This window comes from Protopterus annectens, chromosome 1.part0, assembly GCF_019279795.1.
Source record: "Protopterus annectens isolate FY-2018-M chromosome 1.part0, PAN1.0, whole genome shotgun sequence".
NCBI lineage: Eukaryota > Metazoa > Chordata > Ceratodontiformes > Protopteridae > Protopterus > Protopterus annectens.
Window position 1 is genome coordinate 1,358,246,779 of NC_056725.1, and position 14,165 is coordinate 1,358,260,943.

The following is a 14,165-nucleotide window of genomic DNA, read 5'->3' on the forward strand; positions in this document are numbered from 1 at the left end:
TCTTAATGTTCTCTTCAATAGTTTGCTTTAAACTATTTCACAGAACAGTATTTCTCCACATTTTTCAGTTTGCAGTGAGCTGTCCTCCAGTGATTATTTTTTGCATTGTTTGGTTCCAGTTCCACTCTAATTCAACAATATTATGATTTGAAATTGATTTACGTTTGTTTAGGTATCAAGGATGATACCCCTTAAACTATATTTAATAAAGAGCACATGTCATCTACTAACCTGTGGGATGATCCCCTAAATAATGACTCTCTCTCTCTCTCTCTCTATATATATATATATATATATATATATATATATATATATATATATATATATATACATGTATATATATATATATATATATATATATATATATATATATCTCCACAACTTTCCACTCAGCATATCTTCTTTGAGTACTTTCACGGCTTTTTATTATTATTATTATTACTATTATTATTATTATTATTATTATTATTATTAAATTATTGTTTACCAAACTTCCTATTTAGAATTAGATTTAGAGTTAAATTTAAGTTTCCTCCAGTCATCTGAATTGCAGGCTTGTTTTGGTTATAATCTTGCCCCATTCACTGAAAAAAAAAAAAAAAAAGCTGAAAAGCTTAGATTTATATCTGTTTTGTGCATATATTTTTAGTTTTCTAATAAGGTCCTTTTTCTTACCATAATGCACGATCGTTTTCATTTCATTACTACTTATAACTTCAACTCTGACTACACAGAAATTATTTCTATATAATACAGTTATTCTTCTTTGCTTGTCCAACTGCACAATTTGAGATTTCTGAATCTTGCCTTTCATGAGCTTATTGTTATATTGTCTTCTGCGTGGAGACATGCGTGAATGGGCATACCTTCGTTGAAGGTTGTGCATCAGGGCTGGTAACTCGGCACATAAAAATCAACTACCAGTCATTACCGGACCAGGAAAAGCCGAAAAACACAACATTGTTATATTGATGTTATGTGATCCTATCTCGCCTACATTCTGAATGATGGGTTCGGAGCCGATCCCTCGGCTCCGACTCGGCACGCTTATGCCAAAGAGCGAAGTCTCTTATTGGCTGAGCTTACTATATCCCAGGATGCACCACCATCAGTCCCCCAGATCTCGTTTGCCGCTTAACTGCAAGGACGTGGTCTCGAGCTGGCTGGGCTGAGTAGCTTTTATTAACTACTTTTTCTGTCAGTTTTTGTGCTTGTATTTCACAAAAGCCGTTTTAACGGCTATTGCTGCCTATAGCTGCCTGTTGTGTACGATTGAGTAGTGGAATTTATTGTGTGTGATTGGGTAGAGTTTGTTTCGGCCCCCCTTTCAATCCAGGGCCTTTTCGGTCAAACTGTATAACTGAACTTTTTAGTGTGTTAAAGTTCCCGGTTATTACACCTAAGGTTGTGTTTTTACACTGTTTCTGTAAGCCTTCGGTTTTTGTCATAGCGATTCTACAGTTGTGAAATTTCCTGTCAGAAATTGTTTGACATCATGTCTCAAGCCCCTAGGCCTTCGGGCTTTAAAAAATGTACTAAATGTGCTTTTAAGATGTCTGTTACTGATGACCATCTACTTTGTGTTTATTGTTTAGGGGCAAAGCACTTGCAGGAGTCATGCAGCGTCTGTCACGCTTTTTCCTCTAGGGTCCTCCAGGAGAGGAAAAATAAATTAATTCTTAAAGGGTTGATTAAACCCTCTTTTGAAGAAGCCTTGTCTTCTGCTCCGACTCCTGCCAAAAAGAAAAGGGCTTCGGCTCCGACCAGTCCGTCGGATCCGACTGCCAAGAGACCTAGGCAGGCCTCTCCTTCGGCTCCAAAGACTTCGGAGCCGAGGTCGGAACGGTCTGCCTCGATGCCTCCAGTATCGACTCCTCGGGCTTCGGAGCCGATGGCTGGGGCATCGAGAGGCGGGTCACCTTCGTCGGCTCCACTGCTCTCGGAGCCGACAAGGGTCGCCCGCTCAGACACTTCCTCCTCGGCGCCGAAGTCTACCTCGGCACCGATGGAATCTGGTGTGTGTGTTTCCTCGGCGCCGATTCTCATAGAGTCGCCTCGGAGCCGGTCCCCTAGTCCCTTGGGGCCGAGGGAGAGGTCTTCTCGAACCCGTTCTGTTTCCTCTCGGTCTTCGAGAATGTCGGATTCTGATATAGACAGGGTGCTCCAAAGACTTTTCCAGTCCCCAGTCTTCCAAAAATTTGTTTCGGCTCCGACCCAGTTGGCTTCGGAGCCGATGGCCATGACCCACCCCATTGTTATTCCTCCTCCGACTGCTTCGGCTCCGTCGGAGCAGGTGCTCTTGGAGCCGGTGGAGATCTCAGGGTCGGCTCCGACCCTTACTCCAACCCGGGCCCTCGGGTCCGAGTTTGGTACGCGGACTTCTTCGGCTGGACCCGAGGGTGATGTTTCGGGACCGATGCTTTCGGTTCGGAGCCTCCCTCGGTGCTTCGCTGGGACTTCCGTCTACTATCATGGCCCCGGAGACTGGACGCTCCCAGGATTCTGGAGGTCTGGCTTTCAGAGCCATGAGGAGTGCCTTGGCCAAATCCTCTTCGGCCATCTCTCCGGTTTTACCAGCACCTTCCCTGGGCGTGGAGACTGGGTCTTTGGCAGTTCCCCTGTCCGTAGCCAGCGGAGCCCCGAGGCCTGAGGTTACCCCAGTGGGGTTCCCTCTTCCTGAGGGTTTTTTGGAGTCATCTCCAGAGGAACCCCCAAGGAAGAGATTGTGCAAGAGGAAGCACGTGGACTCCCCCGAGTCTATCACATCGGACACGGATATGGATGATGCAGAGGGGTCCCCTAAGTCGTCCTCGGATGATGTCTCCTTTGCAGACATCTTAGAGATCCTCAAACAACGAGGCGGCTGGATGTCCAAACCCCCCTCTGCGGACGAATCAGTGCTCCTCAAGGCCTTTGGGGCTCAGCCCTCCGCCTCCTGGGTATCTCCGCCCTTCGACGAGCTTCTGGATTTAGTTTGTCGAAGGGCGTGGGAACACCCGGATACTGTGGAACCAGTCCCTTCTCGTCCAAACAAATTCTTATCTGCTCCCCCCGAGAAGGAGTTCCTTACTAAAGGCGTGGCTGTAGATGCCATGGTGGTGGCATCTGCTACACAGCAGGACGTGGCAGAGGCTTCAACGTCCATCCATCCTCCTAATAAGGAGTCTAGGAGTATGGATAGGTACGGGAAGCGCACCCTGACTTCAGCGGCCTTTACCTTAAGGTCTCTGAATTATTTGGCACATTTTACCAGGCTTCAGAGGGATCTGGTCAAGGAGTTGTCAGACTCCCTCTCGGGTAACCTACCTGAACAGCTAGCCCAGTCCGTTAGCTCTCAGTTGGCTATCCTTACGTCAATTGCTAACTCGTCCATGAGGCTCATATCCTATGCGGCCGAAGGGGCGGGTAGAGCGGCAGGCACAGGCGTGGCTCTACGTAGACAGGCCTGGCTCCGCTTGTGTCAGTTTGCGGAGGCCTTCAAGTCTTCCTTCGCCGACGCTCCCTTTGATGGGTCCTCATTGTTTGGACCCAAGGTGAAAGACACCCTTACCCGCTGTGAGCAAGAGGGAAAAACGTTATCTGCCGTAGGGGCCCGTTATTCCACTCCCTTTCGGCCTTACCCCAAGGCCAAAGGAGGGGGAAAATGTGGTTCGAAAATCTCGCAAGTTTTTCTCCCAACAGCAGGAAGATTCCCGTCCAGAGGCAGAGGGCGGGAAATTTTTCAGGGAGACGCCGTCCCAGAGGCGGCAGAGGGCCCGCAATTCTGGAGACTGCGAGTCCTTTCGTGGCTCTTCAGCCTCCCACACGACATGAGGGATTGCCCGGCTGTGCTGCTCCGGAGCCAGTCGGGTGTCGGTTTTCCAAGCACCTAAAAGCCTGGGAGTCAATCACTCAGGACAGATGGGTGCTTCGGATAATTGCCGGAGGTTACACCATCCCATTCAAATACTCACCCTCCGTCCAAGAGAATCCCGGACCCACCACCCAGTCAAAGGGAAATAGCAGCCGCAGAAGCTTCAAAGCTGCTAGAAAAGGAGTCATCCAACCGGTCCCCACAGACCAAATCGGATCAGGAAATTACTCCAGGTTCTTTTAGTGCCAAAAGACAGGGGACCTGAGACCAATATTGGATCTCAGCAGACTGAACCTATCCGTTACGAAATCCAAATTCGAATGGTCACGTTGCAATCCATTCTCCCGTTGTTGGAGAAGGATGTTTGGATGTGCTCCATAGACCTCAAGGACGCCTATTATCACATACCGATACATCAGGCGTCCAGAAGGTATCTGCGCTTCAGCCTGGGAGCCAGTCATTACCAATTTTGTGCTCTGCCCTTTGGTCTCACCACAGCCCCAGGGTGTTCACCAAGTGTTTGGCAGTAGTGACGGCTCACCTGAGGAGCCTTGGATTCCAAGTGTTTCCCTATCTCGACGACTGGCTCCTGACTGCCACCACCAGGCATCTACTTATGGACAACCTCAAAGCCACCATCTCCTGGGTGTTTCCCTGGGGATTACATTCAATTGGTCAAAGTCTGTCTTGCTGCCCTCTCAGCGCATAAAGTTTATAGGAGCAGAGATAGACTCAAGATTGATGCGTGTCTTTCTTCCTGCCGAAAGGATCCGAACCTTACAGGGCCAAGTTCAAGCTCTGATCTCGAGATCCAAAGCCCCAGCCAGGATGGTCCTACAGGTTCTAGGCTCAATGTCTGCCACGGTACTTTTAGTTCCTCTAGCAAGGTTACACATGAGGATTCTTCAGTGGCTCTTATCAACTCAATGGTCCTTTCAAGATCTTCCCTCAATCATCACATCATGATTACGGAATTATGCAAAGGGACCTGCGCTGGTGGCTTCAGACATCCAACTTGGATCAGGGAAAACCCTTTGTTCTCCCCCCTCCAGTGGTTACCCTGACGACAGATGCCTCCCAGATAGGGTGGGGGGGGCATTGTCTGGGCAGGCTAGTTCAGGGCTCCTGGCTTCCGGACGAAGCTCTTCTCCACATCAACGTGTTGGAGATGAGGGCTGTACTTCTATCCCTACAGGCCTTACACAAGTTCCTTCCTCAGGGCATTATCGCCATCCACACAGACAACATGTCGGTGGTTTGGTACCTGAACAAACAAGGAGGGACCAGATCGTATCCCCTTTGCAGAGAGGCCATGAGAGTGTGGGAATGGGCTGTAGCTACCAACCGCTTCTTGGTAGCGACCCACATCCCGGGAAAGTCAAATGTGTTGGCGGACAAATTAAGCAGGACAATTCTCTCTCCTCACGAATGGTCTCTAAACCGCACAGTAGCAGCCCAGGTTTTCAAGAGGTGGGGGACGCCGTGCTGCGACCTATTTGCGACTCCACAAAACACCAAGTGCCAAAGGTTCTTCTCCTTGATTCCTCATCAGGAAGTACCGGCCATGGATGCTCTAGCACAACCCTGGCCAACAGGGTTGCTTTATGCTTTTCCTCCAATTCCACTCCTTCCCAAAGTCATTCAAAAAGCTTCTCAGCTAAGGTCTTCAATGATTCTGATTGCCCCATACTGGCCTCGTCAGATATGGTTTCCTTACCTGAAAAAGCATGCAGTGGACGATCCGTGGACCTTAGACCTGATCCCGGATTTGCTAATCCATCAGTCAGGACATTGGCATCAGTCCCTTCAATCTCTGAAATTGACAGCTTGGCTCCTCCACTTCCGACCTTAGTTAGAAGTCACACGCTAGACCCGGAAGTTGTTCACATTTTGTCTTCGGCCCACAAACCCACCACTAACAAATTGTACCTCAGTAAGTGGAAGAGGTTTGCTATCTGGGCTCAACTCAAGGGCTTAGACCCTATCACTGCTCCTGTCCCAGAGGTTTTGAAATTCTTAACATCCCTATTTAATCAGGGATCTTCTGTCTCAACTATTAAAGTTCAACTAGCTGCTATCTCTAAATTCCATGAATCCACGGATCCTCCTTTGATGAGCAGCAGGCTATGTAAAACATTCATTAAAGGTGCGAGTCTGTTAAGACCACCAATTTTTCATCCTGCACCTCCGTGGGATCTTGATTTAGTGCTTCGCGCATTAACATCTCCCCCTTTTGAACCGGCTGCTACATGCGAATTGAAATATCTGTCATGGAAAACGGCATTCTTAGTGGCTATTACTTCGGCAAGAAGAGTCTCAGAGCTTCAAGCCCTGTCTATTAAACCACCATATCTGATTTTCCACAAAGATAGAGTATCTCTTAGGCCTAATCCATCCTTTGTCCCAAAGGTCTGCTCTAGTTTCTGTCTTCAACAATCTCTAGAACTACCAGTTTTCTTTCCAAAATTCTCTAATGAAGCAGAATACACTCTCCATAAATTGGATGTTCACAGGCAATTACGCTTCTATTTAGACAGGACTCAGCAACTTCGTAAGTCAGACCAGTTGTTTGTGTCCTTCTCAGATAATAAATTGGGCCAAACCATCACAAAAGCTACAATCTCAAAATGGATCAGAGATTGCATAACTCAGGCCTATTCTTCTTCAAATAAGCAACTTGCATCATCTATCAAAGCTCATTCTACCAGAGCTATGGCTACTTCTATAGCTTTTCATTCCAAGCTCGCTATTTCGGAAATTTGTGCTGCGGCTACTTGGTCCAACCCGCACACTTTCATTTCCCACTACAAATTGGATGTGGCATCTAAAGGACGAGCTTCATTTGGTTCCACGGTACTCAGGAGTGTTTTCCAGTGAGCCACCCAGGATTCAGGTGCTAGGGACGCTGTCCCATCATTCAGAATGTAGGCGAGATAGGATCACATAACATCTTTTAGTTATGTACTCACCATAACTTCAGATGTTTGGGATCCATCTCGCCTACATTCCTGATACCCACCCTCCTTCCCCCTGCCTTGCAGATCAGAAGAGATAGAACGGTTTTGAGCTCCACTGTTTTTATCTTGTTTCATCTGACGATGTTATATAAGCAGGGTATGCATGTGTGCATGTATGCGGACAAACTAGATCTGGGGGACTGATGGTGGTGCATCCTGGGATATAGTAAGCTCAGCCAATAAGAGACTTCGCTCTTTGGCATAAGCGTGCCGAGTCGGAGCCGAGGGATCGGCTCCGAACCCATCATTCAGAATGTAGGCGAGATGGATCCCAAACATCTGAAGTTATGGTGAGTACATAACTAAAAGTTTTGCCAGTTGTCCCTTGTAATAAAATAACTTGATCATGTTCTCTCTTAAATTTACTGTATAACTTTTTTTCTTTTTAATTTAATTTGAAAATCCCTGCTGTGGTCCAAGAAGTGAAAGCAAGTTTTTCATTTTCTTTATTTAACTCACTAAAATACTTCTTACTAGTATCTCCCTCTCCATTGAACTATATACCACATGGAGTTAAAGGATTCACCTTTTTTGTCAACAGACCCTACATTCAGACCCCCCCATCAGTAGTCCAGTTGGTATAGGCAATTATCCTAAAACCTGTTAGAACTTCAGAACAATGCAAAACAGTGTTTAAAATAATAGCATTAATTCATGTAAAGTTATGTCTATATGATCATAGTCTTTTACATCTCCAGAGTATATTAGTTATTCATTTGCTAATTCTTTGAAATTAACATTCTGAGAAGAATGTAATGAACCTCTTATCAACAAACAACTGCAAACAAATTTCTGTACTATAGTGTTTATAAAAGTGTAATAAAAAGCTGTCTGTGTGCTTCATAGCAATAGTACTAAATTCAGTCAGAACTAATATTTAAACTGTTCTTTAAGAACAAATACATTAAGAAGTTCTCATAAAAGTGACAAAATGTTGTCATAAATGTTAATTTATTTGAAAGAAAAGAAACAGCTATTTCTTTAAGAAATGCTAACTTGCTAAATAATATAAGAAATGTATTTAAAGTTACAGTTCACTATTTTCTAATTGTGTAAGATTAACACTTCAACCATAATAACTTGCACCCCTTATCAGGAAAAGATCCTCATGTACATTATAAAAATAAAATAGACTTCTCTATATCTTTCATAATGATATTAAAGTGTACCTGTAGTAATGTTTAATCATTCAGTGTTATAAGCATTGAGCAATAAATCAAGAAAGTTTTCTCATAAATAATACATGAATGTAGTCTCATATCACTTTAGCAAATGCACATTTGATAAATAATAAAAGAAATGGGTACTGTTTTCCTTTAGAGATTACTGTTGATATTACAATGCAAAAATGAAACCTATATAAATAATGTTTAGCACTAAAAAATAAAGCTGAGTATCACGTTATAATTTATAAAGTGCCTAAAACATTAAACTTTGTTCCAATAAAGTTATTTAAAATAGCATGACCTTAGAACTTTTTACATTTATTTTCAGTAGAACAGTTTATAAAATTTGACTAATAATTAGGTAATTATTTAAATCAGAATTTAAAACAAATTATGTTTAATGCATGTCTAAATTTCTAAATGTATCTGTAATTTTTCTATGTGGAGCTTTTCTCCCCAGGCCTCTGCTGAAAAAGGGCCTTTTTGGCTCAGTCAGACACCCCCAGTTAACAAATGTAAAATAAAATAAATAAATTAGACAAGCTTAAATTTCCCATTAAATATAAAAATATACTCCATCCTCCATTTCTTAAAGGAGCAAAGGCATAACAATGAACTTGTTTAGAGAAATAATTTTGATCTGAAAAAAAAATAACACTGCTTTATTATTTCTTACCAAATTGGCTTTGAGGAGGGTCTGAGTTTTTTCAATGTCTTCTTCTGTTTTCTTCCCATTCCACCCCTATAAGTTCAGTTTCAAGCATCTACTTTCTGTGAAACATTATTAGTTTTAAGGCAGTTTAAAGTCTTTAGCATATTATACCGTTTTTAAAGAAAATAACTGATAATACAAGGATTGGTTCTAGGACTATTTTTGCATTAATTATGTCAGACTTTCCAGTAGACACTAGAATATGGATTAGCAACTTTGCTGTCAACATGTAAATTGGGGCAACTGTGGGCTTAATAAAGGGGGTCTAGCTAAGTACCAGGGGTTTGAGGATGCCTTATACTTGTGGTCATTTTGAAAACTAATGGATTTTAATTCAAGGAGAAAATATTGCAATTTGTTTAAAACAGTCCATGTTACCTGTATGTCATAACTAATGTTATAGTTGAAAGTGAGGAGAAGATTAAGAATTTTGGTATAGTTGTAGATAGAGAATTTTTGTATGGGGTGATGCTCAAGTGACAAGCAGAAAGTGCTACATAATTATAAAGGATGCCTTATGAAGCATAAACAGGAAAGAAAATATTTTATTACATATCTACAAGACTGTAGTAAGACCTATATTTGAACATGGTACATCTACCAGTTTATATATTTGCGCACACTAGTACAGGGTGGAAAAGATCCAAAAATAGTTTTATTATATGAATCACTAGTGTAAATCACCTGTGTTATGATAACATGTTAAAAAGTTAACATTCTTTTCATGTAATATATATATATATATATATATATATATATATATATATATATCTTGGTAAGAGGAGATTTAATTCAGATCTATAAATGTGGGAATAATGACAACATGGCAGAAACACTAGGAAATGAATTTAGGGCTTATGTTATGTGAACCAGAAACAGCTGTTTATTTGTAAACTATCCTTCTTATAACAGTACTGTGGGGAAAAGATCCTTACATGGAAGAACTGGTAAACTATGGAATAGTTTGCCAATAAATATTAGAAAAGCTGGAAGTCTAGAGGTATTTAAGGATGCACTGGACCAATGGTGTGACAAAGGTGTATGTAACTGCTCTGTTATTTTTGGCAGTGTTTTAGTTTATGAACAATGAACAATTGTGTTCCAGTTAAAACATCAGGACATTCAAATGAGGCAAATACTCCATGTTAATATAATTCAGCCTGATATGGATAAAGTTGCTGTCATGCATGTATTTTTTTTATTTAGAGAAGTCATAAACTGTTTGTAAAAGTCTGCCATGTTATTCTTGTGTAGTCCTACTTATATTTACCAAAAATTCTTTAGCTTGATAGGAATTCTGCATTATAACTTGTCTAGATACTTTCTTTCATTGTAACTTTTTTCCAGTTCTGCAAATTCTTCCAGTTCCTCTATTAATTTTCACTGGTCAATGTAACACATTGAGAATGATTTTTATTTCATTTTTATGAAAGTCAGTGGTCCATCATCTTATATTTTTTTTCAAATATTGCAAAGAATCTAGAGCTAGTCTTAAGATCATCTGCTTTATTATTCTTTTTAATATTTAAGCAATAATCCACGAATGGGTGTTGGTATATCAGGTTTTACCCATGGTTGGCATGGCTCGATTACAAGGGCTAAGTGCAAAAGTGATTATACAAAACTAACTGTGTGTAAATCCTGATATACCCACAACCAGGAGTGGATTATTGCTATTATACAATTTTTAAATAATGTCTTTGTATAAGGGTGCTGAAGTGTTCCTCTGTGTTTTTCCTTCTTTACTGATATACTGAGCATATGTACATGTACACGCTTGCGCAGTACATACGTGCAGTGCAGGTAAAGCAACTGAGAAAAGAGAATCTCCTTTGCTGTTTTTTTTCCATTGAGATTTTATGAGAGACAGCACAGAAATAGATGGAAAAATCAGATAAATTTCTGTTTCTTTAATTTTGAAAATGTACCTAATTTTTCTTCTGTTTTCCTTTGCTTTCTTTTCCTCAGCATATTCCAATAGAAAGTTTGGTTGCTCAATGGCACTTTAGTTGGCTGCACTTTATTCTTTTGGTATATGCTTGATTGATAATGGGCACTCTGATTGGGCTGTCCAATCAGCATGCTCATTTTTTAATATAACTGAATCGTCATTGTATACTTTTTCATAGTTTGTCAACTTCGGCTTTTTGTCTTTAAGTTGTTCTTTCAAGATTTCTATGTTTTGTTTAAGTTCCATTATGTCAGAGTATACCTAAATTACTTGATGCTGCTGGCTGACTGAATAATTTCTGGACTCAGTCATATATGCTGCTACGGAAAACAGCTTTTCAAAGAGGATGATAAACTTATCGTTCTGAGAAGACTCCTTGAAGATGTGTAAATCCTGTTCTTCATCTTTTCCATTGTTGAAAATATATGATTTTTTTTTAAATACACAGTCTTCTACACAAAACTGAATTCTGGCAGGAGACCTTCTGGGTTATACTGCTGCCATCCTGAAGGTCAGACCAGTTAAGTTACTTAAAGAAGAACTCTTCCGAAATGTGATGTTTTTCATTCCAAGAAACTTCTCAAAAGTCCTTTCAAAGTCTCTCTTTCTACATCTGTTAGAAATTGTACATAGATTTTCTTTTTGTTACATAAAGTTCTTAAATGTCCTTTCAAAGTCTCTCTTTCTACATTTGTTTGAAATTGTACATGAATTTTCTTTTTGTTACATAAACTTCTCAAATGGCCTTTCAAAGTCTCTCTTTCTACATCTGTTAGAAATTGTACATAGATTTTCTTTTTGTTACATAAAGTTCTTAAATGTCCTTTCAAAGTCTCTCTTTCTACATCTGTTTGAAATTGTACATGGATTTTCTTTTTGTTTCCCTGTTAAATGCTTTAAGCACATAAAGATTCCATGGGATACAGTCCTTTTTTTCACATTTTCCAAGAAAATTTTCCATTGAAAAAGCAGTCTCAAATACAATGTAACAAAGTGTCTCTTTGTTAATAAAAATAAATTCTCTTACCTCATGTACTTTTACACCCAAAGGAGCTATTAAATTGTCCCATACTTTGTACCTGTCTAGTTCTTTGTCTTCTTTAGTTTGAATCCTTACCAAGTACTTCCATTTTTCATTTTCTTATGCCTTCTTTTCTGATACTCCACTTTTGCCTTCTTTTACTTTCACTGCATATGTTTTCTTTTCCATCCCACCACTATCCTTCAGGATTGTCTCTGCATCCTTCTTTTGTATTTTCTCCATAATGACCCCCAGGAAATATAATTTTCTGGAACACTCTGCACTATTTCTTTAAGTAAATCGTCCCACAACCCTCCCAACTCTAGGGTTGTAATTATACATATATCATTTGCTGATTCCAACAGATTTCTTTGAAATGTTTCCTCAGAATCCTGCACACATTCTGTAGTCTAGATGTTTGCTTTCTCCTCCAATCCTTTCACCTCTCCATCATCTTCTTCTGTCTCCATCCACCTCTCTGTTTCTCTGGGCTGCATCTGGAACGGAAACAGGATGTACTCCTCCAAAATGGGTCCCACCTGCAAAAATGATGAGTAGGGGAAATTCTCTGATGCCCTGGTCAAATTTCTCTTATTAATAGAAATACCACCTCAGGTCTCCCCTGAGATAAGGCCACTATCCTAGTGGGATTAACCCTGTCAACAAAAGAAAATAAATAAAATATATACTAGAAAAGGGGTGCAAAATGAAAGAATGGTATTGAAATGAATTTTTGGGGGATGGTCTATGTACTAGAAGACTAGGATGAGCAGATTTTCAGAGAAATATGGAAAAAGGGCAAACCTTCCAAACAGTGCACAGCGTACTAGGCAGATAGGAAGATAAGACACATGTTAACTTGAACTTTAGCACTCTAAAGAGAGGGACCTTCCAGTATGATGTACTAGTTCCCAGCAGTGAAATAGATGAGTTGAGATGAGACTAGGAGGATTTACCAGAGACAAATTATAGTAAGAGAGGTTTTTCAGGAGCAATACTGGTTGGCTGAGGGAGCATTCAGTATTTGGATCTATGAAAAATAGTGGGGAAAGTATTTAAAAAGTATATGCAGCTAACAATATCAATGAAACAGAATAGGAACTTTGGCAGTCAGATTACCTTAAGGGTCAGAAAACAGAGACACTGGATGTTTAAAATCAGAGAAGCAAAAGGAAGGGAGAGTTGGGAAAATACAAAAGAAATGCTAACTGTAACAAGCCAGAGATTTATGTTTGTGGTGTAGAGATACTCAGTAGCTTGTTGCTGTTTTCTTTTATTTAAAGATGTAATCAAGAAGTGTTTTAAATGCATACAAGCCACAACGACCTACAATAAGTACAAGACACAGTGATATGTAGAATTAAGACACCAAGAACAATCTTTTCAGTAAGAAGATCTATCACAAACCTGTTTGAATTAGGCACCAAGGTCTGTAAAGCACAAGTCACACTCCCACTAAGGCTGTGTTTATACTGTTAAGGCCGATAGCTCTCAACCTTCCAACTCCAAAATGAGGAACACTCACCTTCATAATGTGGAACAAATGGGCAAAATGTGGAACACATACTAATGGCTTACTAACAACTTCAACTAGGAAGGTCACAGGATGGTTAAAATATGCTAGTTTTACTCATAAAGATAATCCTTTAATGAATTAATATGATTAATTTCTATCTACCATGGATTTCATGTAAAAAAATTCCTAACACTGAATGTGTGACAGGCTCTTTCAATGTGGAACTTTGAGGAACTTCGAGGAACATTAACTTTTTAAGACCCCAAATGAGGTACTTTTCTCGTAATGAGGTACACTTGAGAGGTATGGAAAGGCCTATTTGGCTAGTTGTAACAAAGAAGATTTAACAATAGAACAAAATAATTTGCTTACAGATAATATGACAGAAATGTTAACTGTAACGAGCCAGAGAATTACTTTTCAGGTATAGAGATACTCAATAGCCTGGCTTTTTTGTTGTTTAAAGATGTAACCATGAAGTGTTCCCAATGCAGACAAACCGCAGTAGCCAACAATTTGTGTTGTTCATGTTTGTTAGTAGCAATGCAAACAATACCATTTAATCGCCTGTTTTATTTTCAGAAATGTAACTTGTATATTCTTAACATTGGTGGTTTCGGTTATATACCCAGATGTTAACTTTTGTGGAGTATTTACAAATCCCATTGATACTGTACCTCTAGGAGATGCCCACCCTACCATGCTTCACTCTGAACATACCTGGATCTTGAATGGCAGATTAATATGTTTCTTAAGGTAGATGTTATTTTATGTAAGATGTAAGTTTGTTAGTTACACAGTAGTTTCCTAATAGAGGTGATAGGCAGTGCACTCTGTAGTACTGAATGACATTAAATATGCTGAAAATGTTGCCCTGAATGACCATTTACATTCCAAAGTACCTTCCCTTTGTAAACATCTATATCAGT

At 40.4% G+C, this 14,165-nt stretch overlaps 1 protein-coding gene across 1 annotated transcript in view; it reads left to right on the top strand.

Moving 5' to 3' along the window:
• The window catches only part of AK9 (adenylate kinase 9), a 2,653,312-nt gene that overhangs the window by 954,387 nt on the left and 1,684,760 nt on the right, over positions 1–14,165 (top strand). The gene's annotated exons all lie outside the window — the stretch shown is intronic.